General features: G+C 46.6%; 1 protein-coding gene and 1 pseudogene across 1 annotated transcript in view; both read left to right on the forward strand.

Annotated features, from left to right (window-relative positions):
- The first annotated feature begins 9985 nt into the window (after positions 1 to 9985).
- The window catches only part of ANKRD46 (ankyrin repeat domain 46), a 40618-nt gene continuing 22675 nt past the window's right edge, over positions 9986 to 27928 (forward strand). Inside the window, exon 1 of the mRNA XM_075549435.1 lies at positions 9986 to 10122. The gene's annotated coding sequence lies outside the window, so the exon portion shown is untranslated. The remainder of the gene's footprint in view (positions 10123 to 27928) is intronic.
- Positions 13672 to 15578, forward strand: LOC142448689 (UDP-GalNAc:beta-1,3-N-acetylgalactosaminyltransferase 1-like; annotated as a pseudogene).

A 27928-nucleotide genomic window follows, 5' to 3' on the forward strand; every position in this document is an offset into this window, starting at 1 on the left:
AACCTTTGATAATTTATAAATTATTATTATTTTATCATATCTTACACTGTCTGATGTCCCTTCACCCACTTTTCTGTTGTCCATCCCCTTGTAATAGGTTCCCCCTTAGGACCCCACCCTCTCTCCACCCTCCCAGTATTGCCACTCTCAGCACTGGTCCTGAAAGGATCATCTGTCCTGGATTCCCCGTGTTTCCATTTCCTACTGTACCAGGGTATAACCTCTGGCCTAGTCAGATTTGTAAAGTAGAGTTGGGATCATGATAGTGGGTGGTGGGGAGGAAGAATTTAGGAACTAGAGGAAAGTTGTATGTTTCATCATTGCCACACTGCATCCTGATTGGTTTGTCTCTTCCCTGCAACCTTTCTGTAAGGGAATGTCCAGTTACCTACAGATGGGTCTTGGGGCCCCAATCTGTACTCCCCCTCATTCACAATGATTTGATTTTTTTGTTCTTTGACACCTGATCCTATCCCATTTGAATTTTTGTTCTTTGACACCTGATCACACAGGCTGGTGTGCTTCTTCCATGTGGGCTTTGTTGCTTCTGAGTTAGAAGGCCGCTTACCTTCAAGCCTTTAAGACCCCAGCTGCTATCACTTTTGATAGCCGGGCACCATCAGCTTTTTTCACCACATTTCCTTAATCACCTGTTTGTCTTCAGCAATCTTGTCAGGAATGTGAACATCATGGAATGTCAGTTTAATAGAACAAAGTATTCTTGCATTGAGGGAATACTTGGGTGGAGGCCCAATGTCCATCTGTTACTCTAATAGTCAACCTATAAATATATGTACATAGATCTATTTCCCCATCCTCATATATAAATATATTTACATATGTACATGCCTTTATTTAGACCTCTATAAATGCCCTTTGCCTCCTAGTTCTTTCCTCTATTTCCTTTTACTTTCCTCTTGTCCCACTATCATATTCAGCCTTCATTTGGATTTCAGTAATTCCTCTCAGTTACATTACCCTTGATCAAGCCCTACCCAACCTCCTATACCCATATCACCACCGATTTGGATCACTTGTTGTTCCCTTGTCCCTGGACTTATTAACACCACTTCCTTAACCCCCGCCTCCCCTGTTCCCATGCCCTCCCCCACAACTGTCGGTCCCACTGTTTTCTCCTCCAGATTGTTCATCCAGCCTATCTTATTTAGACAGACCTGCGGAGATAATAACATGCACAAAAACAAGACAGAGCAAAACAAAGCAACAAAAGAAAACAAAACTACAACAAAAACCAATGGGAAACAAAAGCCTGTAGATAGTTCAAGGACAGTTTGTTGGCCTTTAGGAGTGTTTTCTGGTTGAGTATGATGGGGTGCCATGCCTTGGCCCCAAAGTCTATTTTTGGTATTCCCTGGGGACTTTGTTGCTCTGTTTCCCTTGCTGTTCTGTTGCACATCCTTAGTGTTTTGTCTCGGGGTGGTGGGGTCAGATTGGGCTCAATTCCCACACTATGTTTCCAGTGTTGTCCCCTGTAGGGCTATGGGACAGTGAGGGATGTCGTGTCTCATAGTGGGGCCAGCCATGTGGTCTTCCCTGTGGATTGGCTGCTCTGAGCGGGGAGATGGTCCTCAGGACTTGGTGGGCCATAATGTGCTCCATTCTCTTCCTCCCCCTTCATTTGCTTCCATGTGCTCTGATCAGACATGTCCCTCTCCCTGAGCTGCAGCTTCAGTGCTGTCCTCTGAAATAAATTCTTCTGGGGGGTGGGGCAGGTATTCATGTAGTTTGGATTGGGGCTGGCCCCTCAGACCTCTCCACTGGTTCCCATTATTTTGTTTTTTAAGGATAAAATATTAGTCATATAAAGATAAACAGACAATGAGTAAGAACAAAAGGGACCACTATATTTATTTAAAAATCCAGGGAAGAGTTTTTGTCACGGAACAAGCAAGAGATCCTTGCACCTAGAACAAATTCAGGTTGGGTCTAGAAGGAGGTCAACGACCAAGAATCAAGTTTGATCCAGCATAATCAGGATTGCGATGATCTATATTTGATAGTAAATCTGTTCCAGACTTTTGCCTGTGGCTTGACTCTGACTAGATACTGCAGCTGACTCTGACTAGATACTCTGCAGATGGGTGTTGGGCTCACTTGCTGTTTGTGTTGCGACAAAAGGTGTTTTCAATGAATAAGTCATTGGTCTGTAAAAACTCTGTCATGTGCTTTCCAGCATTGTTTCCACCACTAAAGCACTAGACTCCAGCTCCCTATCCTGATTCGTTGTTTCCAGCTTGTGCATTCCAATCATCAGTAATTATCAATGCAACTTGATTGAATGCTTGATCAATTTCAGGCTGCCGCAGGTGGTAAAAATCTTCTTTGGCATGAGTGATTGGTGTGTAAATTTGAATAGTAGTCATATTCATTACTCTTACTTCCCTAGACATATGAATATTATTCTATCACTGACAGCACTGTCCTTCGGGATAAATCTTAAAGTATTCTTTCGGGCAATGAAATGTGATCCCATTCATTTCTCTTTCATTTGCCCTTCCCGACAGAGCAGATCACATGTTTGTCTGATTCAAAACCTAGTACATTTCAGCTCAGTCTGCCTAGCAGATCTGTTTTCTAGCATTCCATTTCATTTTTGACCACTTCCAATTTTCCAAGATTCATTTCAGAACGTGGAACATTCCGTGTCATTCATGGACGTGTAGAGCTGTCTGTTTCGGGTCACGCTGAGTCCTGCCACATGGTAAATGAAGGTCACGTTAAGGACAACTGCACTTCGAGGAGGCGATTCTTTCTCAGTGTGCTTTACACGCCTTCTAACCTGAGGGGCTCATCTTCGGGCAGTGTGTCGGATCATGTTCCACTACTGTCCACAGTGCTTCCCATCGCTTCCTTTACCAGAAGTGGACCGCTAGATCCTCCTGAGCGTGTCTTTGTTCTAAAACCTATCCACCAGGGGTGGCCCTGCTCGTTTTTAAAATACCGGTGGCAAAGCTTCCTGTGTCATAGCAACATGCGGTCGACCACCGACAGCCGGCTGACAGAGGAGAGGGGCCGAGTTCCCTGAGAGAAAGCAGCAGTCCCTGTTGCCGGGCGTGCATTCCAGCTCCCGGCAGCCCGTGTGTGTCAGTCAATCTTGCTTCCCAGGGCTTTCGATTGATGATATTTTGGCAGTAGATCACCAGGCCGTCCTTTGGAAGGACTCTGGCTGGACTCAGTTAGTAGCCAGCGTGTTAACCATGGTACCTCCCCCCTCCCCCAGGCTGACCCGTCTGATAAAATGGCCTGCCACTGTCTTTGGAGGTATAATCCTTCTTTGCTTCTAAGTTGCTTTCTAATACTTCTTGGATTCTTAAGAAGTTCATCATTTGTATAACAGTTTTCCAGATACGGAAACTAGAGCTGAAAGTTCTACATGTACATGCTGTTGCAATGGTCTGGGGGCTGGGGGGTAGCCCATGCTCTCTTCAGTAGGACAAAGTCTTTAGCTAACCATGTGGGATTTACATATGCCTTCCCAAAGGCCACAGTGGCTGCCATCGAGTCAATTCCCGCTCACAGCGACCCTGTACAAGGGTCGCAGAACTGGCCCTGTGGGTTTCTGAGACTGTAACAGCTGTGGGCGCAGAAAGCCTCAGCTTTCTCCGGATGGCATGCCTTAGGAGAAGTTAAACAGCTAAAGGCGCTGGCCCCAGTGATGTGGCATGACTCCTTCGTTGCATGTGGTTTCTTTCCCAGAGATGTGGAACAGCGGTGGCTGTACTTCCTAATGAGGTTTCCATCTGCCCACGTGGCCGCGTACTTGAAGCAGTTCTGCGATGGCACGGTTGTCTCCGGGTAGAGTGCTCAGAGGCACAGGCTGGAGCTGGTCATGTGGCCGTGTGCTCTGCTCTCCGCCAGCATGTGCTGTGCTCTCTTTGCCATGGGGTCTGGCCCGCAGAGGAAAGAGGTGTACATTTGACTCTACCTGGGTCCCAGTGCAGGGCAGTCTAGAATGTTACTGTCACCCAAAAAATGATGAGTGTAATGAGCAAAATGGCCGTTGTTAAAAACTGTCTAGGTGTTGCCAAAGTCAAGCACCTGGAGCATCTGCTCTCCAGAGGCACCCACCCAACAGGCCCACCTGCCGACGCACAAAGGAGAGCAGCCCCACGCTGCTCCACTTGGGGCATGAGCCCTGCTGCCTGCTGGCACATCATCACATCTTTGGCGGCTAGCCGAAAGGTTGGTGCTTAGAATCCACCAGGGGCCCTCCGGGAGAGACCTGATGCCATCTGATCCTGGCATACGGCCTTGAGATCGTTAAAGATGGCACACAGCCACCACACGTGTACCTATCCACGTGCCCTCCAGTGGATTCTGACTCTTGCCACCCTGCAAGCTGGGGTGAACTGCCTGGGAGTTTCTGAGACTAACTCTTTATGGGAGAAAAAAGCCTAGTCTTTCTCCCTGGGAGCTTTGAACCACTGATCTTGAGGTTGGTTAGCAGCCCTGGCTCTCTACTCGTGTAAACCATTACCGTCTCAGAAACTCAACGGGGCGGCGGCTTCACCCTGTCCTAGAGGTGCACTATGAGCCGGCATCCACTCAATGGCAAAGAGTTTGTTTGTTTGATCTGATCTTCAAGGAGCCCCGGCGGTGGCGTGGCGGTCACACACAGGGCTGCACAATCCGCAGAGCTCGCAGTTCAAACCGGCCAGCCACTCCTCAGAAGACAGACAGGGTTTTCCACGCCACTAGACAGTTGCAGTCTGGCCGGGAAACCCACAGGGCAGCTCTGCCCTGTCCTGTAGGGTTACTATGGTTGGGCATCGACTCTGTGGCAGGGAATTTGGCTTTGGATTTTGGGTATCCGATCTTCAAACACCCCCTTTTCAAACCTTCACACCCGGCGCTTCTCCCACGGCTGTCTAAGACGAATTCCTCTAACAACTCCCCTAGCCCACAGCACTCACGGGGCGCTGCAGAATGGATCTGCCAAGGATTTATGCTTACTAAGGACCCGTCACTTGTCTTTAGGGGATGAAGGCTCCTCAGGGCTCGGCACCAGTGTTTCTGTCACATCAGTGATGGCCGTTGACAGATGTGTGAAAATCCGTGTGCTGCTGGCAGGCTGAGGAAGAGCAAAGAAAAAGGACAAACAGGTGTTGCGAGAATTCTCGCCTTTCCTGGGAGAGACCCCGTTTGGGGTCCCGGCCAGTGCCTCTCATGGGCAGCACCACGGCTCTGCCTCCGTGGAGGTGTGCAGGTCGCTGTCAGGCTGCAGCGGGTTCAGTGGAGCTTGCAGGCTAAGACGTACTGGGAAGAAAGGTCTGGGGTCACCCTCCAGAAATCAGACAGGGACACCCTAGAGACCACACATAGTCCGGTCGTATTGTGACTGGGTGACCGTGTGCTGGGGTGGGAGGGGGCTGGAGGCAGGAACCTCACTTTCCAGGAGCTGTTATCGTAATGATGTCAGGTGTTTCATTTCAATTAATATAGCAAAGGGAAAAAAAGCCCTTTTTTGTTTTGTTTTTAATACTTTTCTTCTTTTTAAAAATCATTTTATTGGGGGCTCGTGTAGCTCTTATCACAATCCACACATCCATCCATTGTGTCAAGCACATTTGTACATTTGTTGCCATCATCGTTCTCAAAACATTTGCTTTCTGCTTGAGCCCTTGGTGTCAGCGCCTAAGAAAAGCCCTTTTATGAAAGTGTTTGCTTGAATGTCTAACTGTGCTGTTTGCTGGAGGAAAATGCCATCCTCCTAGGATCACAATTTCCTCCTCCATCTGCAAATCCAAAAGACTCTGGATTGATTTTTCTGGAGACTTAAATGTTTAAAACTGTTGGGCAGGGGTGACAGAAGTAAATCTAACTTCACCATAGGTAAGGATGTACTGCTGGTCTCAAACACCCAACCCATGGCTTATGTGTGGACTGGTTTGCCTTGAGAACCAGCAGTTTTAATAATACAAAAAACACCGGATTCATGCTAGCCTGGTGGTGGTGAAGGTGGACCTGTGGACGCAGTACTTTCCAGGAGCATGTCTCCCCCCGGTGGCCACTCTGTCATACTACAGGAAAACGAAACCCCGAACATAATGGTTGGGTGCCTTCCAGTTGGTTTCTGCTCATAGCAACCAGGTAACAGGGTAGAAACTGCCCACAGGGGCTTCTTGGGTGTAAATGCTACAGAAGCAGGTCTCTAGGTTTTTTGCCCTCAGAGCTGCTGAGTGGGTTTGAACTACTAACCTTTCAATCATCTGTCAACTTAATCGTTTGTGACATGATTGGGAGGCAGTTACAAAGTACAACAAATGGGGCGGTGTCTAAAAACCTAGATGTGTTGTCTTCTAGTTATGGGGACCAAAAGTTCCAATCAGCATGATTCATGGGCCACATTCTCTCTCTCTCTCAAGGCTTCGGGGGTGGGGGAGCCCCCTGGTATATCTGCTTTCCCTGCTCTGGTAGCCCCAGACATTCTTTGGCTTACAGCTGCACCATATTTCCATCGTCAAGTAGGTTTCCCTCAACACTTGTCTTTTTGTGTTTCTTCTCATCATTTATAAGAGCACTCAGAAGAAACTGAGGAGCCAAACTGGGGCTCTAGTGGCTACACATTGGGCGTCGATCCTCAAGGTCAGCCGTTTGAAACCACCAGCCACTCCTCGGACCACTCTTCGGGAGAAAGATGAGACTTTCTACTCCCGTAACGAGTTACAGTCTCAGAAACCGACAGGGACAATTCTATCCTGGCCTGTAGGGTCACCGTGAGTTGGAATTGACTTGATGGCAGTGAGTTTTGAATTCAGACTGAATTTGGACTTACCCTGCTCCAGTATGACCTCAGGTTAACCGATAACATCTCCGAAGACCCGCTTTCCGAGCAAACTCAGAGTCACTGGTACCAAGATTTGGGGTTTAACGTTTCCTTATGAGGACGCAATTTAATCCAGAACAAATCTATTTCAAGAACTCATCTATCCGCGGTTTAGTGGGAAGATTTACAAGCAGAAGTGAAACCCATTCTCCCCTTGAGATAGAGAATCCCTCTAGACCAGACAGGGACTCTGCTCACAACGGTGCCCCGATCAAGCTCTCGGCTACTAACCAAAGGACTGGTGGCTGGAGACACCCCCCCGCCCCCCAATGTGGTTCCCTGGAAGAAAGACCTAGTAATCAGCTCCCATGACGATTAAAAACCAAACCAATCTCACAGGCATCGAGTCGATGCCAACTCATAGCAACCCTAGAGGACAGGGTAGAACTGACCTGTGAACTTCTGAGGCTGGAACTGCCAACCAGAGTCGAAAGCCCCAACTTTCTCCCACGGAGCAGCTGGTGCCAACCCTGCATTTCCCCGTCCAAGGAATAACCACTCTGCCACCAGGGATCCCATAGACCTGCTCATCTGCTCCCATGAAGGTTACAGTCTGTAGCATAAGGTCATAATGCATTGAAAGCTACCTTGATAACACCCAACAACTCTGATCACAAGAGTTTCCCTGGGAAATTGTATCTACACCATGGCTTGAATGTCAAACCCCAACTGTTGATTTATAAACCCCCTGCCCTCGGAGTGCTTGGCTTGTGTGCCCCAAACTGAGCTTTGTGTCCTCTTGCTTAAATCCACTTTGCCAGCCACCTCTACTTCAGCCAGCCACCCCCACTTAGCAATTCCATTAAGCCAGAAACCCAACCCACACCGGGACTACTGCTAGTCCATTGCCATCAACTTGGTTCGAGCTTATAGCAATACTACAGGACAGAGTAGAACTGTCCCATAGGTTCCCAAGGCTGAGGATCGCTATGGAAGCAGACAATCTCATCTTTCTTTCATACGGAAACTGGCGGGTTCCCACCACGACCTTACAGTTAGCAGATCGGCACTTCACACCGTGCTTCCTTATAGGTAGGAATAGTAGCCACGAATAGGCCCCTACATTGTATGATAAACTAATTAATAGAGTAGTGAACCCAGTCAGCATATTGACAAAAGGTAGCAATTTCTTGCTGATCTGGCCTGGTTTGCAGGCATGGATGAAGATGATCTGAACACAGTACCAAAAGGAGGCGATCAATGACAAATTGGTAAGGGTGTGTGAAGGTTGATGTCATGTGATAACTTGCTTAGGCCATGAGTCTCAGTGTGATGTCATTATCTGCCATTTTGTGATCTTATATAAGAACTACCTTAGGGATATAGCTGCATCCAATATATGTGAGCTTTCTGGCAAAACTCACTCGCTCTTGATCCTGCATCCAACTCCTCATCCTCTGACCTCTGGTTCCTGGCAGCCCGCAGCCTGACCTGCAGACCCTGGGACTCACAGAGCCCCTGGCGCTGGCAGCCTGCTATCTGCTGGGGCTACTTTGAGGTTCATCAGCCCCCAACTCCTCCACCATATTTTTAATTAGTTTTGATTGTACAATAGGTTGCATTTATCACAGAATTATTTTTAAGTTAAATTAATTTTGCTTATAAATAGTTTTATTGGGGCTCTTACAGCTCTTATGGTAATGCATACATCATTTGCATCAAGCACATTTGTACATATGTTGCCATCATCATTTTCAAAACATTTTCTTTCTACTTGAGCCCTTGGTATCAGCTCATTTCCTGCCCCCCCCCTCTTCTCTCCCTCCCTCCCTCCCTCTCTCCCTCCCGTCCTCCTTCATGAACCCTTGATAAAATATAAATTATTCTTCTTCTCATATCTCAACACCATTCATTGTCTTCCTTCACTTACATTTCTGTTGTTCATCCCTGGGTGGGTGGGTGGGGGGCAGCATTCTAAAACCAGTGCAACTGTTTGGATGTTGCTGATAAAATACATTCATGGTAATAGTTGAAGAGGCTGGGGTGGAGCGATGGTTAAGTGCTCCACGCTAACGGCAAAGTTGACACTGGGATCCATCAGTAGCTCCAAGGAAGAGAGACCTGGCCAAACTCCAAACACAAACTCACTGCCACCTTGCCAGTTCTGACTCATAGCATAGGGCGGACCTGTCCTTAGGGGTTTCCAACACTCTAGCTCTTTATGGGGGTAGAGAGCCTGCCTTTCTTCCCCAGTAAAACTCCATGGGAAAGTTCTACTCCATCACACGGGGTCACTATGAGTAAAACTTCCCTTGATAGACTCTAATGACAGCACGGTCACATTATAGATACAGAGTCATTGGTCATTGGTTGCTAATGCTAATATGTCAACTTGCTGTTACAGCAAATCTACCTAGCGATCAGTAATTGATCCTGCAGCACTTCATAAAACGTCATAAAACATACAACTTTCCTCTAGTTCTTTAATGCTCCTCCCCCCCCCCGTCATGATCCCTACCTTACAAATCTGTCTAGACCAGAGGATGTACACTGGTACAGATAGGAACTGGAAACACAGGGAATCCAGGACAGATGAACCCCTCAGGACCAGTGGGGAGAGTGGCGATACTGGTAGGGTGGAGGGAAGGTGGGGTAGAAAGGGGGAACCTATTATAAGGAACTACATACATATAGCCTCCTCCCTGGGGGACGGACAACAGAAAAGTGGATGAAGGGAGACGTCGGACAGTGATAAAATAATAATAATTTATAATTATCAAGGGTTTGTGAGGTAGTGCGGGTAGGGAGGGAAGGGAAAACTGAGGAGCTGATACCAAGGACACAAGTAGAAGAAAAAAATGTTTGGAGACTGATTATTGCAACAAATGTATAAAAGTGCTTGACACAATGGATGGATTATGGATTGTGATAAGAGTTGTATGAGCTCCCAATAAAATGATTTTAAAATTTAAAATATTTTAAAAACCTGGATTTATTTACCTTTGAAGCCTTGATTTAGCTGAGGCCTTAGATGCATACTTAGAAATGAACGAGAGGAAAAAATTCGGGGGGCCCTAGGTCTTTTTTCTTTCTCCAAGCCACTATTTTGGTACTTTCCCACATGCGTTTGCAAGGTCCGCTTCAGAGGGCCGAGCCGCCGTGAGGACTTCCCGCCGCCAGGGGGCGCGCCGAGCACCGCGGCGCGAGGCCGCTCTGGCCCAGCCGGGCCTTCGCTGGCCTCGGTGGCCGGCCTGGCCCCTCCCCGCCTCCCACCGCAGTCGCCTCTGGGAAGGTTTTGCTGCCGCCGCCACTGCTGCTGCTCCTGCGAATTAAAGGTACCTGGGCTGAGGCCCGCGGGGCGGTCCGTGGCGGGAGCCCCTGGCATCTCCCCTGCCGGCCGTGCAGGACCGGAAGCGCGGCCTGGGGTCCCGCGTCCACCCCGCCGGCCGCCGTGGGCCGGAGTGGCCTGGTCACGGGCTTGTGTGCCCGCCAGGGCCGGGCAAGGCCTGCGCGGTGGTGCGCGTTATGGCTTGCGTGGGCTGGTGAAGCGGCGGCCGGGCGCAGAGGGCGATTCCTCGGGGGGTGCAGGGGAGCCTGCTTGCGGGGTGCCGCCCTGCTAGCCCGCGAGAGACGTGTGCGGTGACAGCCGCGGCTGGAAAGCCCGGCAGATGATCCGAGCGGGCTTGGACACCTGGCAGGTCGCGCGCACGCAGCCCCTCCTTGCACTCATCATGCGCCGCCTGCATGGAAAATACACATACATGCTGCTTAAAACGCCCCCCCCCCCTGTTCAGAATCACCTACAGAGCACCAAGTAAGGACACACTGCCGACAGTCGCTTGGCACAAAGAACCACGACTTACAGGGCATGGGCATTCTTGTTAGGTGACCCGTAAGAGCTGGGGGAGCCGTCTCCCTGCTAGCCTTTCAACCGGTCGACGATTGGAACCCACCAGCCGCGCTGTAGAAGAGCGATGTGGCAGCCCGCCCCACCACGATTCAAGCCTGGGAACCACCACCCTGGGACAGTGCCCTCTGTCCTGGAGTCGCTCCCAGTCAGGAAGGCATCACCCCTCTTAGCAACAACTCCTAGGGGGCTTCAGGTTCCCGAGAAGAATTCTATTCTCTTGTAATGCTGTTTTTTTCCTCGAACTTTTTGAAGCCTTCTCTAGTTGAGACATTCCGCCAAGTGCTTTATAGAAGTAATTTTTATTTCTTTCTCTTGGCAATCCTAGGAAACAACCATTTCATTTTACAGCTAAAGAATTTGAGGCACAGAGTCAGATGAAATTAGCCACGATCAGGCAGCCAGCAAAGGCCCAGTCAGGGCTTGAGCCCCACTTCCCATACTGCACTGCCCATACTTGTATTGTTACCAAGCCAAACATGGTAGAGTTCTATTGGGTTTTTGCTTGTTTGTTTATTAATTAATGATGCAGCCATTATTCTCAGGTATCAATTCCTGGGCGCGAGTCCCCCGTCACCTGTTTTAATTTAAAAAGGTGTTTGATGAAAAAAAATGTCTAATCTAATTATAGTCATAAGAGTAAACTTGGGCTGCCCCAACCCCCACCATGTCACTGGCATGAAGTCGATGCCAACTCATTGCGATCCTGTGAGTCTAGAACTACCCCTGTGAGTTTTTAAGACTAACTCTTCATGGGGGGAGAGAGCCCCATCTTCCTCCCACTGAGCTGCTAGTGGTATTCTAACTGCTGACCTTGCAGTTAGCAACCCAGTGTGTAACCACCCAGGCACCAGGGCTTTTGCGGGTCCTGCCTACTCTAGTAGAATCTGTTTGGAAATAGAGATGAGTTTGTGTGGTTGTTGATAAGCTCCACTACTTGACTTCATATGTGTTTGGTGCTACTTTTACTGACTTCACGTTGCCTTGGTAATATTCTGACAGCCATGCTGAAGGGAAAGGAAAGCGGATTGGTTGACAGCCACGGAATGTTTACCAGAATGTAGGAAAGGTGTTGGAGAGACGCCTTGAAGTCATGAGGCCATGTCTTTAGAGCACATTCAGTTCCTGTGGAAGACATTAACGAATTCCCACACTTCCTATCACTCAGAGCAGAGCTGTATTTCCTACTGTAGAGGGAGGTTAGAGAGGGTCCAGACTGTCTTAACCTCATCAAGATTTAACTTTCCGTACTCTACAGTTATATAATACATGTACATGTGATGCATATGTAACTACTCATTCACTCACTGCCTTCCAGTCACCGACTCAATGACCCTATAGGACAGCGTAGAGCCGCCACTGAGTTTCTGAGACTGTGACTCTGCACAGGGATAGAAGCCCCATCTTTCTCCCACTGAGCTGCTGGTGGCTTCCAACTGCTGACCTAGCAGTTAGTAGCCAAATGCATAACCACTAGGACACCAGGGCTCCAGTTATATAAATATATATACATATGTATATGCACCTACATAGAATACCTGTGCTATCATAGGCTGCATATACTCCTATACTGAGTGCTTCCCATGTTCAGGCACTGTTCCAAGCACTAGGGAGAGAAGAATGAACATACAACATCCCTGTCCTTGTGGGACTAACATTCCACTGGGGGAGAATGGGGTGGGAACAATAAAGAAAGTAGTTCTTTGAAATTGAAGTAATACATGGTTGCTCATATGGTAATAATTACTAAGAAGAAAAGCAGGAGAGGGCAGGAAGAAGGGAGCAGCTGGGGTGAAGTGGGTGCAGTTTTGCAATAAGATAGAAAATCAATAAAAAAGACTGGCACCAAACCTGAAGGAGCATGGGACAACTAGGCAGTCGTATAAGGGAGGAGTACCCCGGCTGAGAGAAGAGCAAGGGTAGAAGCCTAGGTAGAATCCCCCCAGTCTTGTTGGAGGTCCAGCAAGGAGGCCATGGACTTGAACAGAGGGAGGGAGAGAGGGACTGGCTTTCCTCTCAATGAGGAGAGACGTGGTTAGAGGGTTTGGAGTAGCGGAATCATGGATCCAACTTCACGTTCTCGAAGGGTCATCCTGGCTGCAGTGTGAGAGTTGACTATAGGGGACAGGGGTGGAAGCAGGGAGGAAGTTAACAGTGCTCCAAGTGAGGAATATCAGTGGCTTTATCCAGGTAGCGGCAGCAGATGGAGTCGGAAGTGGTCCTACTGCAGGCAAAAGCCAAGTGTGACATGCCCATTGGAGTAAGGCTGGGATTCAAAGGATCAGACTGGAAATAGAAATTTCAAGTAGATCCTGTTTTAAACCCGTGAGCCTGGGTGAGATCTAGCCAAGAAACTGGGACAACCCGGAGCAGTCCATATTCAGAGGTGAGGGGATGAAAGTACCCACCACTCCAGAGGCGAAGGGGAGAACCTTTCTGAAGGTAGGAGGGCAAAGAAGTGAGTATGGAGACTGGCAGCCGGGAGAAGAGAAGTTGTCAAGGAGATCACAATGTGTCACCTCCTGATTTTCAAAAAACCACACTGGTGACCTTGGCAGTGCACTTCCAGGGGAGGACGAACCCATTGTTGTCAAGCCTGCCCCTCCCTCATGGCACTACCATGAGTTCCAAAGTAGAACTGCTCCGTAGGGTTTCTCTTTACTGTCAGCGTTACGGAAGCAGGTCCCCAGGCCTTTCTTCGTGGTGCTGCTGGCTAGGTTTCAACCTCCAACCTTTGTGTTAGTCTTAACACCGATTGTGTATACCACCTGGGAGTGTTTGCAGAGGAGCACCTGATGGTGTGGTTTCTGAAGAGAGGAGGTGTGAGCAGTTGTTCGAGGAAGGTAGTCAGCCATGCATTTATTTTCAGCTACCTAGCATCAGCACTTGGATTTTTTTTCCAAGTCAATGACTTGATTCAATAATTGTAACTCTCAGAGCAGTGCATAATACAGCTTGACCTTTTTTATGTAACACATCTCAGGACCCGTACAAAAGCATGGGTAGGGTGGGTTCTCTTGGCGCTCACCTTTGCCCTTTGTCCTGGCTTACTAAACTTAGAGATGCTACAAGCTGTATGTTTAAAACCACACACGGAGGCTCGCGAGGTGAGTGTGCATGGGTCCCGGGCTGTCTGCAGGTGGCAGGGACCCGGGGCTGTAGCGCGGCCGTGACCCAGTGATCGGCCTCTCCAGAGACGGTTTCTTCTCTCGACCTCGGACGCCAAGGCTTCATCCACCCGCTGGGGTCACCTGAGAGCTCAGCCTGGATTGTGCTTCCGGGGCTCTGGCCTCCACGAGCTACAGTTGCCGGCCTCAGAGATCATTATTCAAGAATTGTTTTTGATTGCTGGACATTCAGCTGGTGAAGTTGAAGGTCTATCGCTCAGAAGAAGTAAGTCAACAAGGAGGAGAACCTGAGCCTCACCTGCTTCCAAACGGCTGTGGATGACCCTGGCCCTCTCAATCCCCCTTCCAAGTAAGATGTCACTATGGTCCCGCAAAGGGAGCCTGCTGCTGCTGTCCCTCCTGAGTTTCCTCATGATGTGGCACCTCAGCCTCCCCCACCACCATGTGACCGAACACGTAAACCTCATGTACTTCCACGAGTATGAGCCAGTTTACAGACAAGACTTTCCATTCACACTATGAGAACATTCCAACTGCCCTCGTCCAAACCTCTTTCTTGTCATCCACGTCACCTCCCACCCTGCAGAAGTGAACGCCACAGGCCACCAGAGTCACTTGGGGTGAAAAAAAGCCTTGGTGGGGATATGAGGTTCTTACCTTTTTAAATTAGGCCAACAGGCTGAGAAGAAAGATGACACACTAACCTTGGCCTTCAGATGAACACCTTCTTTACGGTGACGTAATAGACACCTTTAACAACCTGACCTTGAAAACAATCATGGTCTTCAATGCCACGTGTGTCATGAAGACAGATGCTGATATTTTCAACAATACTGGCAATTTAGTGAAGTATCTTTTACATTTAAACCACTCAGAGAAGTTCTTCACCAGCTCTCCTCTGATAGATAATTATTCCTACAGAGGATTTTACCCCAAAGCCCATATTTCATACCAGGGTTATCCTTTCAAGGTGTATCCTCCCTACTGTAGTGGGCTGGCGTACGTCATGCCCCAAGACTTAGTGCCTCGGATTTATGCCATGATGGGTCACGTGAAGCCCGTGAAGTTTGAAGACGTCTGTGTTGGGATCTGTTTGAATCTGTTAAAGGTGGCCATTCACATTCCAGAAGACACCAACCTTTTCTCTTTACATAGGATCCATTTGGACGTCTGTCAGCTGAGACGTGTGATTGTAGCGCATGGCTTTTCTTCCAAGGAAATGATCACATTTTGGCAAGTTATGCTCAGAAGCACCACATGCCATTGCTGATCTCCCATTTTACCACAAGCCTAGAGCAGGGCAGGGCGCTCCGAGCTCAGTGGTAAAGCTGTGCTGTGAAGCTCAGAAGGGAAACCCACCGAAAGGGCCGTCCATGGTCTTACACAGAACAGAAACTGAACAAGAACTCGTAGGAGACTTTTTAAGGTTCTGTTCAGAGGAATTGACATCTTATAAAAGATTAGGAGATCTTGCTAATAAATAGGACCAAACAATTGAGATACATCATTCTGTAGCCATGAACTTCTTAAAAGGGTCTCACTGAATTATGAGCTCATCCACGACATATAACTGCCATACTATGCGGAGTTCTGTTTACAGAAGTCTAGTCACTTACGGCTTTCATGTGTGTCTTATATGGATTAGGAATTTTAAAATATATAGTTCTGTGTGATAGATTTAACTAAACGAATTCTGAACAAAATTTCATCTCTTTGGATATTCAGAATTGCAATCTTAAGGTATTTCAGAACGATCAATTACTATTCAATATTGCTTAGTTTTTTGGGGGTTTGAATATTATAGTGGTTTTAATATTGTATAACCAGAACAGTAACTCACACCTTACACTTAATTTTTTTCCCCAGTTATTTCAGTGGTCAGTCTATTATTGATACCTCATCCATGTAAACTCTTAGGTGTTTATTGCATATAAGTAACTGCCTTGGAAATCTACAAATATTTACTGTGGTAATAATTGTAAAGAGTTCAAGCAAGAAGTGCTGAATTGTCTTGTTTTGAAAAATATAATCCCCAGGACTTTTTTTTTTTTTTCACAAGAGAAAAGCTTGTAGTTAGTTCAGGGATTGTTTGCTGGCCCTTAGGTGCGTTTTCCAGTCCAGTCTGTTGGGGCACCACGCCCTGGCCCCAAAGTCCACTTTCAGCATTCCCTGGGGACCTTGCCACTCCATTCCCTTGCTGTTCCGCTGCACTCCCCCAGTGATTTGCCTCGGTGTGGTGGGATCAGGTCAGGTGCAATTCCCACACTGTGTCTCCGGTGCTGTCCCCTGTATCGCCCTTAGTCACTGAGGGGCATCATGTCTCATAGTAGGGCCAGCCATGTTGTTCTCTCTGTGGACTGGCTGCTCTACTCAGGAACATCATCATCACGGCCTGGTGGGCCCCCCAGGACTTTTAGATGTCATTTTATCTGTCTCATTTTGCACTCGGAAGTCAGAAGTACTGTAGGATGTTTCTTTTGTATTTCGGAAAGGACTTTGGCGGTAAAGGAGAAAGCAAGATAGCGCCTGTTGGCCACAGTATTATGAAACAGTGTCAGGTGCCAGTACTTGGAGCGAGAAAGAGAAGAGTCACATTATTCATCTACTACATGTGTTTTCTCCTTGAAAATAAGTTTGTGAATAAACCAGAAAAAAGAAAAGAAAACAACAACACACACGTACACATCGCATAAATTGAGACCATGATGGAAGTTTGCTGTCTCAGTAGTAATAAATACTGACAGTTCTGGAGTGCATCTTTTTAAAAATTCATTTTATTGGGGGGATCTTACAATTCTTAAAACATTCCATACATTACTTGTACCAAGCATATTTGTACATACGTTGCCATCATTTCCAAAACATTTTCTACTTTTGAGCCCTTGTACAAGCTCCTCTTTTTCCCCCTCCCACCTTCATGATCAATTAGACATTTTTATTATTTCATATCTTACACTGTGCTGTCTCCCTTCACCCACATGAGTGCATCATTTTTATTAGAATTAATTCATGAACAAAATAAACTATACTTTTCTATTGCTTATAAAATCTTAAAATAATACTTCATTGGAAGTAACATGTCCGAGTTAAATCAGGCGTTATGGTAGTATAGAAAGAGGCAGTGTGGTATTATAAGATCCAGAACTCCAAGCTCACGCCATCGAGTCTGTTCCGACTCCTAGGGTCACGGTAGGGCAGGATAGAACTGGCCCTGAGGGTTTGTGAAACTGCAGCTCCTTTCGAGAGTAGAAAGTCTAGGCTTTAGCCTGCAGATTGGCTGATGGTTTCAAAGTGCTACCTTGTGGCTAACAGCCCAATGCGTGGCTACTGTGCCACCAGGGATCCTATTATAAGAATGGGGAAATCAGGGAATCCAGGGTGGACGATACCTTCAGGACCAAGGGTGTGAGGGGCGATGCTGGGAGAGTGGAGGGTGAGTGGGTTGGAAAGGGGGAACTGATTACAAGGATCCACATGTGACCTCCTCCCTGGGAGAGGGACGCAGAGAAGAAGGGGAAGGGAGACTCCGGATAGGGCAAGATATGACAAAATAACGATGTATAAATTACCAAGGGCACATGAGGGAGAGGGGAGCGGGGAGGGAGGGGAAAAAAAAAAGAGGATCTGATGCAAAGGGCTTAAGTGGAGAGCAAATGCTTTGAGAATGATTGGGGCAGGGAATGTATGGATGTGCTTTATACAATTGTTGTATGTATATGTATGGATTGTGATAAGAGTTGTATGAGTCCCTAATAAAATGTAAAAAAAGAAAAGAGGAGAAAAAAAGAGAAAACGATTAGGGCACAGAATGTAGAGATGTGCTTTATACAATTGATGTATGTATATGTATGGACTGTGATAAGAGTTGTATGAGCCCCAATAAATTGTTTAAAAAAAAAGAATGGGGAAAACCAAACAACACTGCCATCAGGTCAGTGCTGACTTGTAGCCCCCCCTGAAGGGTTCCAAGACTAACTCTTTATAGGAGTAGAAAGCTCAGTCTTTCTTCTACGGAGTTGCTGGTGATTTCAAACAGCTCAACACATAACTACTCCAGATAGTAAATGTATGAAAGAGAATGGAATTTTTATCGGACATGGGTTTAGCTTCTTGTTTCTGCCTTCAGCAAATTAATGCCACAATCTACAAATGATTAAGGTCTATATACCAAATTTACGAAATTTGATTGTGAATCTAAGCTCTTTAACTCAAGACTTCTTTAAAGTGTTGAAAACAAAGGTGTTACTTTAAGGACTAAAAAACACTTTTGACCCAAGCCAAGGTATTTTCAGTTGCAATATATGTATGTGAAAGTTGGACATTGAAAAAGGAAGACTGAAGAAGAACTGATGTATATTGAACACTGAAAGTACGACGGACTGCCACAAAAAAAAAAAAACCCAAGCAAATATGTCTTGTAAGATGTGCAGCTAGAATGTTCCTTAGAGGCAAGGATGGTAAGACTTTGTCTCATATACTTTGGACATGTTATCGGGAGTTCAGCCCCTCTCCCCCAAGAGAAGGACATCTTGCTTGGTACAGTTGAGGGGCCGTGAAGAAGAGGAAGGCCCTGCACAAGATGGATTGACACAGTGACCTCAAACTGGGTGGGTTGGCAAATCTACCAAGATACCCTTGTGGAATTCCAAAATATACTCACCATAGCCTTCTGGATCTCTCAGCTGGGAATTTAACTGGCCTAGCAGATCCCCTTAGAAGCCACTTGATGGCAGTGAGTTTGCTGAAGCTAATTTGGTACTGACTTACCCTACAGTGTTAGAGATACAAGCCCTGAAATGTCATATTTATGGTAACCATTTAGAAAAAGTATTAAAAATAACCACAAAAGGATAGGACAAGGGAACCAAAAAGGTGCAGTGCAATAAGCCAACAAAACACAAAAGTAAGCAGTACTAAAGGACCAAGACAAAAACGGCTTAGCACATACACACTCAAAATAACAAAATGACATAACGTCACTTCTAATAAGTAATTGTAGTGAATGGATTAAATGCTTCAGTCAAAAGGTTAAAAATGGCAGAATGAATTTTAAAAACCATGATCCAATTATATGCAGTACACAGGAAACACACACACACAACATCCAAACTTACTGCCTCTGAGTCAATTCTTACCCTAATAGGTCAGCACAGAACCGCCTCTGTTGGTTGCCAAGTCTGGAAGTCTTGATGGGAGCAGAAAACCTCAGCTTTCTCCCCGGGAGAGGCTTTGGGGTTCAAACTGTTGACTTTACAGCTGGTAGCTCAACACGTAACCCACTGCCGCACCAGGACTCCTTAGCCCAAGAACGCATGGCATGATGATGGGAGGCTGGAGTGTGACCTTACCAAAACAGTTGAGGCATTTTACCATTGCTATTGTTCTTAGTCCTAGGGGAGTCAGTAGTTTTGTGGGACTCCAATGGCCCTGCTTCCTTCATTTAAATCTGTTCTCTGAAGCCCCCCCACCCTCCCACCAGTTGTAAGTCGCCCCAGGCCCTGTCCTTGCTGCCACGTGTCCTGGGCCTCCGCATGCTCTTGGGTGCCATGGAGTCCATTCTAACTCATGGAAACTTCAAGTGACCGCGTGGACTGGCCCCACAGGGTTTTCTGGACTGTGATCTCTCCAAGAGCAGATTGCAGGTCTTCCCCCTCAAAGGATTAGGTGGGTTCAAACTGGGGATCTCCCTCAGCAGGCAAGCACTTAGCCATGTGCCTCTAGGGCTCCTCTGGGCCTGGGTAGAGAGAAGACTTGTCTTTCCTGATGCAGGTGGGAGTGATGTGCCTCGCGCCTTAGAAGGCTAGAGGGAGCTAAAGAGACTTAGGGAGAGTTGTGCAGGCAAGTCTTTCTGCTTGGAGAGCAACGAGTGAAGCTCAAAGGGGACTAAAGGCCAGGTTAAAAGATCTACGTGTTACCGTCGCTGAAGACAAATGGGTGCATAAGCAAATGTGAAGAAAGCTGATGGAGCCCAGCTATCAAAAAATAGAGCATCTGGGGTCTTAAAGGCTTGAAGGTAAACAAGCGGTCATCTAGCTGAGAAGCACCAAAGCCCACATGGAAGAAGCACACCAGCCTGTGTGATCACGAGGTGCCAAAGGGATCAGGTATCAGGCATCAAAGAGCAAAAAATCCTATCATTGTGAATGACGGGAAGTGCAGATTGGGGACCCAAGACCTATCTGTAGGCAACTGGGCATCCCCTTACAGAAGAGTTGCGGGGAGGAGACGAGCCAGTCAGGGTGCAGTGTAGCAATGATGAAACATACAACTTTCCTCTAGTTCCTAAATACTTCACCCACACCCACCCCACTATCATGATCCCAATCTACCTTACAAATCTGGCTAGACCAGAGGATGTACACTGGTACAGATAAGAACTGGAAACACAGGGAATCCAGGGCAGATGATCCCTTCAGGACCAGTGGTGATAATGGTGATACTAGGAGGGTAGAGGAAAGGTTGGGTAGAAGGGGGAACCGGAACCGATCTGAAGGATCTACATATAACCTCCCTGGGGGACAGACAACAGAAAAGTGAGTAAAGGGAGCTGTCAGACAGTGCAAGATATGACAAAATAACAATTTGTAAATTACCAAGGGTTCATGAGGGAGGGGAGAGTGAGGAGGGGGCGTAAAAATGAGGAGCTGATGCCAGGGGCTTAAGTGGAGAGCAAATGTTTTGAGAATGATGGCAATGAATGTACAAATGTGCTTTACATAATTGATGTATGTATGGATTGTGATGAATTGTATGAGCCCCTATTAAAATGATTTAAAAAAAGACATCAGAAGGTAGTTTGAATCTACATTAATAAATAAAAAACTCCAGAAAAAAATTATCAAGGGATTCATGAGTGGGCGGGGGGTGGGGGGAGAGCAGGGAGGGAGGGGATAAAAGGAGCTGCTACCAAGGGCTCAAGTAGAAAGCAAATGTTTTGAGAAAGATGATGGAAACAAATGTGCTTGACACAATGGATGTATGTATGGATTGTGATACGAGTTGTACGAGCCCCCAATAAAATGATTTTTAAAAGATGTCTGTTAATCCCAGCCCTCTCCTGGAGTGTGAAGGAGTGGAGCAGGTGGAAGATCCTGAAGGAGGCAGTTGTCGAAGGGGATCTAGGGGTTAAGCGCTGGGCAGTGGAGCTAAGGTCCAGTAGACAAAGTCCACCTTGGGAGAGTTGAGGTGAAATGAAGAGGCTAAGGTCTTTGAACTTTGAGACGCTTGAGGAACTTTCAAGTTAGTCATTTTTAAGTGTCCAATAAAATATAATTAGTAACTAAAACTAGAGCAGGGAAAATAGGAGGGAAGTAGTATGAAAAGGTAGTATATATAGATAGCAATACTTTGGACTTGTTTTTTAAACTTTAATGAAACTTTAAAAAACTTTTTAGCAGTTTTTTGGACATAATTCATGTAGTACATAAGTTAGTGGTTTCAATATGTTAAAAAGTTGTGTATTTATTGTAGCTTAGGTGAAAGTTGACAGAGCTAAATTAGTTTTCCATTCAACAATTGATACCCATCTTTGTTTCCAGAGTTGTAAGAGCGCTCCTCCCACTTCCTGTCAATTCCCCACTTCAGTGGTGTTTTGCTGCCCCCTCCTGCCTTTCTGCTTTGGCATTAGTCAGAGTTGGCCCTTTTGGTCTCATATGGCTGATTGTCTTGAGGAGTACAGTTCTTCACTTCATCGTTGTTATGCTATTGTTCATTTTATTAATGTTCATCTGTTGTTTGGCTGACAAGTGGCCATCAGAGATGGGTTCAGTTCCAGTTTTGAAGGATGTCTGTTGTAGGGGACAAAAGAGACCACCAATCCAAGTATAATTTAGAAAGACACGTTTATTAAGTCTTTAATAAGATGAAGACGAGAAAAATTACAATTCTTCCGGATGAGGGAGACCGTCCGGCATCCAAGGATTTGCAGCGAGCCGCTGGCTTCCACTAGACATGGGTGTACAAGGGAATCTGACAGAAGCATGATTGGCATCAGATCAGTACATCACTGTTGCAGGCAGGCTCACAGAAGCTGGAATGGGACCAGCTTACAAGATTGGTTCAGACCCTCCCACCAAGGCAGTCATTGTGGCTCATGACCTTGCTGCTCTGGGACCCCAGTTCCATCAAAGACACACTCAGGCAAGTCTCTAAGAGGTAGAAACATCCCCTCTCTGGACCGGTTAAGGAAGTAATAGCAGTCCACTTTCCAATGCACTCTACATGAGGGCAAGCCGTTCCCATTGCCCAGACATGGTCAGAATTCAGTGGAGGCTGAATTTATAAGGAGACTTGAAACTGGATTTTAGAGCTTGTGTAAACGATGGTCTTCCTACAAATTTTGTGTCCAGCATTGACGTGCTAATTGAAGCCATGATCTCAGGACTTCCACTAGTCGATCTGGTCTTTGGCAGGATTTGGAATTGTATACTTTCCTCCCACTTTGCCCAGGACCTTCTAGTAGGTTTGTGAGACTAAGTCTCACCTTACTCCTGCAGAGCGTCTGGTGGTTTCAAACTGCTGACCGTGCAGTAACCCACTATGCTTCCAGTGCTCCTGGTTATCCTTGTCGACCACAGTCTCTCTTTGAAGACGGTGGAGTGAATGGAATAGGACGTGGGTCCCATCCCTAGGCCATAATTGTAATGTCATGGTGGCTTCAGCCAAGAATGGCTTGCATGGATTTGCGTGCTATCAGGCCACACCTCCTAGACCTCTACTAGATCTTCTCCCCAAGTTGGACAGCCTTGTCCATGCAGCTTCAGGAGAATGCCTGTTTTTCATGGAGAACACTAGCACCTGCCTGTCATATAATTTAGAGTGTAGAAGGGCAGATTATAGTAGAGTTATGGGAAAATAATATGTGTTGAAATTGCTGCACCTTCATTACATTTCCACCATGCTCATGGAGAAGGCTAGAGCCACAGGCTGGGTCAAGGGTCAGCAGAGCACACTGTTATTCTGGCGTTTGAGTTACTGCTTCTCTGGTTCTCCGCACCCTTATGTGTGAAGCAAGGCAGTTAAATCAGATGATCCCGAACGAACTTTATAAGAATGTCATGGAAGTCGTCCAATTTTTCTCTAGAATACATTTAACCGTAAGCCTTCAAACTTTTTGAGAGAGAGCGTGGTGTGAATTTTGTGGACCATTAACAGAATATACATAGTTTATCCCCAAGTGTAATATTTTGAAGCAGTGCTGAATAAATGGCAAAGTTGGAATGTCCTTTCAATAGCACCTTCATTCTGTCGTCATGAAGGGGGTTCTAGGGGTTCTGGTGGCATAGTGGTTATAAGCTCAGCTGCCACCTGTAAGGTTGGGAATAAAACCACCCAGCATCCCAAGCAGAAAGGCCTGGTGGCCAGCCCTCCTAAAGATTTAGGTCCAGAAGACTTCTCCGAGGGGCGATCCTGCTGGATCGCGGGTTTTATGAGGTTTTGGTTCCAGGCTGGGCCTAGAACCCATGTACATGCTGCTTTCTCAGTAAGCTTGGAGAAAACTGGAAAGTGACCACTGGCATCTCAACTCTGATTTTTCTCAAATTCATGAGTCGTGAGAATTATGACCAATAACTGAAAAGAAACAAAAGGGAGTCCACTTGCTTCACGCAACTGACAAGATGCTGAAATTGAATGTGAAGCCCAGGTCGGCCACAGGGTGGCACCATTAAGCCGGACAGCGGATGTGCTGCTGTAGCTGGGGAAAATGGATTTTTTTAAATTGGCTTAAAATGCCAGTGTACATAAATCAGTGTGGTTATCGAAAATATAGGGCAGACTTGACTTTAGAAGTGATAAGGATTTGATGAGAAAACGACAGCATGCACACACTCTGGAGTGCTCTACAATCATTAAACATGGTTTCAGATCGGAGACGCGGAAGGGGGCCCACAATATGAAGAAACTCAACTCCGCCGCCATCAAATCAGTTGTGATTCCTGATGACCTCGTGTTCTAGAGTAGAACTGTTCCATAAGATTTTCTTGGCTGAAGTCTTTGTGGAAATGGATCGCCAGACCTTTGTTCCTCTGGTGCCCCTGGGGGAGGTGGGGTTCCGACCATAGACCCTTAGGTTCGTGTCAGAGGAGAAACGTTGTGCCTCCTCTAAGGACCCGGTCGCGGTCTAGTCTGTAGAAACAGATCAGCATGTGCGAGTGTGATTTAAATACGCATGTGCGTGCACGGGAGGAAACTGGAGGGAAGTGGCACTCAGGATGTTCACAAGACTTAGTTCTCGCTGGTAGGATTATTGGAAACTTTTATTTTCTTCTTTTTGTTCATATTTAATTTTAATTTTAAATAATATTGCAGAACCTATAATACTGTTACTTAGAAATCCTGTCACAGAGAACATGATTCAGCATGCAGACAGCCCACAACTGTGGGGTTTCTCCAGTGTAAGACTAAAAGGAAGCATGGCTGGGCCAGGTACTGGCCCATCTGTTAGGGCCACATGAGACCTACTTCCTGCCTCCTCAAGATGTGGTCTGGCAGGAATTTTAGGAAAACAGTTGTGAAAGATCAACAAAGCCTTGAATGAACCATGTTTTTCCTGATTATTTTGACAACTGGATAGGGGCCACATTGCCCAGTGGAAACATTCCAGTCGCCTCGAGCAGTGTGGTTTTCGGCTCTTTACCTCCTTGGATCCCCAGAAACGGCTAAGGCCATGTTATCAGAGAAATAGAACTGCTAAGATAAACAGATTGATTCTTTAGGTTTGGGAAAGAATTTTAAACTTTAGAATTCTGACTTGCTCCCAGCTAATTTCTTGTTGCTCACATTAGAAAAGGTGGGCAGTCGCCAAGTCAGAAAATCAGAGAGCAACCAATGTTGAGGGGTGTGGTGAAATAGGAACTCTCCTCCACAGCTGGTGGTCCTGTAGAAGATCAAGTTACCTTAGGACGGAGCACTCCCTCTCCTGGGCATATAGCCAGAAGAGGTAAGAAATAGACCAAGACCAGTCGTTGCACCCCAATGTTTAGTGTGGTGCAATTCACACCTCAAAGAATCGGAAACAACCTAAACTTCCATGAATAGACTGGCACACACACACAATGGAGTACTACGCATCAGTACAAAACACTAATGATCGCATGAAGCACATCATTCCATGGGAAGAGTTGGAGTAAATTATGCTAAGTGAGGTAGCCAGTCACAAAAGGACAAGTACAACATGAGTTCACTGAGGTAGGTACAGAAGAAAAGCCACTTATCTCACGCTTTAGAGGCTGAGGTACAGGTAACTAGGCCGGGGACAGACCAAACCCAAGGATGTACATGTCATTCCAACATAAAGAAGGAGAAAGCGGTAGTGGGGGGGCGGTGAAGGGAGAAGGAAAAAATAAAAGAGGAAGATGATGGTACTGGGTGAGTAGGGCACTAATCCACCCAGGGGGAGGGTAATGTTTATGTCTCCACAGAAATGAAAGTATGAGTACAGAACCCACCACGGAGTGCCAAACCTTGAGGGCAACGTAACCACAAGGAGCAACTCATGAGCAGAGAGGTCTACAGGGCCAGCCCCAGTCAGAGCCAAACTGACCCCACCTAGAAGTACATGCTACAGAAGACAACACTAAACCTGCAGGTGGGGAGAGGGGCCGGCCTGCCACATCTATACAGAAAACAAACCAAGAAGGGAAAAGAGAGTGAGGGACGAGACCCCATACTGACCAGCCCCGAGGACGACGTCTACGCACAGACTGCTAAAGCACAGAGAGGCCTGTAGGGCCAACAACAGCTCGAGACATGAGTCCTCTCGCTGAAGCACACCGCGACAGAGGACAGTACTGGGGACACAGCAGGGAGGGGGTCTGGTGTGATCCCCACAGAGGGGCGAACCAAGAAGAGAACTTAACAGACCAGCAACGGGAGCAAAGCCAAGCCTGAGAAGCCCGAAAATAGATTTCAGGTTAGGAGAGCAGTCCCTGGAACCCTTCAGGACCGGTGGGGAGATAGTTATAAAGATCAGTGGAATTATTTATGCTTTTTTGTTTGGCTATTTTTGCTAGTTTCACCCTTTTTTTTGGTTTTGTTTTTTCTCTTTATATTCAATCTTTTGTTTTCTTTTTTGTTTTGTCTCTGTTATTGTTTTGCCAATATAAAATAGGCATGGGAAGCAAGCCTGAGGAGAAAGCAACAGGACCACAGATTGCGGAAGGACTTGAGAGGATGAGGTGGGGCAAAGGAGCAGCGAGCAAAACCCACCATCCATAGGGGAATAACTAGGGAACTAAAAGCAACAACGAGGAGGACATAAAGATCTTGGAGGTGTTGGAGCAGCAGCAATCTAGCTGAGAGGAATTACTAGGAGGCAGAAGAAGGGCGAGCATGATGGTGAGGCAGGAGGAAGGTAAAAGGAAACAATGATCTAGGAAGCAAAGCTATGGATAGATCTGTAAACATAGGTGTGCACATATGTAACTATAGTCATAAAAGTAGAGGTGATTTTACCTTACAAATCTGGCTAGACCAGAGGATGTACACTGGTACAGAAAGGAACTGGAAACACAGGGAATCCAGGACAGATGATCCCTTCAGGACCAGTGGTATGAGTGGCAATACCTGGAAGGTTGGGGAGGGTGGGGTGGAAAGGAGGAACCCATTACAAGGATCTACATATAACCTCCTCCCTGGGGGATGGACAACAGAAAGGCAGGTGAAGGGAGACATCAGACAGTGTAAGACATGACAAAACAATAATAATTTATAAATTACCAAGGGGGAGTGGGCAGGGAGGGGAAAATGAACTGATAACAAGGGCTCAAGTAGAAAGCAAATGTTTTGAGAATAATGATGATAACAAATGTACACATGTGCTTGACACGATGGATGTATGGATGGATGGATGGATGGCTTGTGATGAGTTGTACGAGCCCCCAATGAAATGATTTAATAACAAATAGAGGTGTTGATTTATGTACATATAAATAGATGGCAATACATTGAGGAAGTGGACAGACTTCGGACCTCTGTTCAAGCCCTCTCTCAACACAAGAATACTTTGTTCTAACAACCCGACTTTCTGTCATGCTCAGCCTCCCGAAGGATTGCTGAAGACAAAATGGGTGCATAAGCAAATGTGTAGAAAGCTGATAGTAGGCACCAACTATCAAAAGATATAGCAGTAGGAGCCTTAAAGTTTTGAAGTTAAACAAGTGGTCATGTAGCAAAGAAGCAACAAACCCACATGGAAAAAGCACACCAGCCTATGTGATCATGAGTTGTCAACGGGATCAGGTAACAGGTACCAGAAGACCAAAAAACCCCAAAAACATTGAGAATGAGGGGGGTTGGAGCAGAGACCCAAAACCCATCTGTAGACAATGGGACATTCCCTCACAGAAAGGTCACAAGGAAGGGATGAATCAACCAGGGCGCAGTATAGCACCGATGAAACACAATATTCCTCTAGTTCCTTGAGGCTTCCTCATGCTCCACTGTCATGACCCCAGTGCTGCCTTTCAGTTCTGGCTAGACTGGGGCATGTACACAGGTACAGATAAGCGTTCACTATGCGCAATCCAGGTCAGATAAACCCCTCAGGTACAGAAATGGAAGTAGCGATACCAGGAGGGTAGGGGGAAAGTGGAGAGAGAAGGGGAGGAAGGGGAAACCGATCTATATGATCAACACATAAACATACATGCACACCCAGGCATGAACAGTGGTCAGGTAAGATATGTAAATGACTATAATTTATGAAGAGGTCATGAGGGGGGATGGAAAAATAACTGATACCAAGGGCTCAAATAGAAAGTAAATGTTTAGAAAATGATGATGGCAACATATGTAAAAATATGCTTAATACAACTGATGTATAGAATAAGAGCTGTAAGAGCCCCTAATAAAATGATCTTTAAAAAAAGAAAAGGTGGGCAGTGGCAACACAGGGAATCCAGAACAGAGAAACCCCTCAGGGCCAACAAGGAGAATAGAGATACCAGGAGGATTGGGGGAGGCGGGGGAAAGGATCAATCTAGAACCCCTCCCGGGGGGATGAATAATGAAAAAGTGGGTGAAGGGCGACAGAGGACTATGTAAGATACGAAAATAATAATCTATAACTTATCACGGGTTCGTGAGGGAGGGTGGGTGGGGGAGGGA

The sequence above is a fragment of the Tenrec ecaudatus genome, chromosome 5, assembly GCF_050624435.1.
Source record: "Tenrec ecaudatus isolate mTenEca1 chromosome 5, mTenEca1.hap1, whole genome shotgun sequence".
NCBI classification, from domain to species: domain Eukaryota; kingdom Metazoa; phylum Chordata; class Mammalia; order Afrosoricida; family Tenrecidae; genus Tenrec; species Tenrec ecaudatus.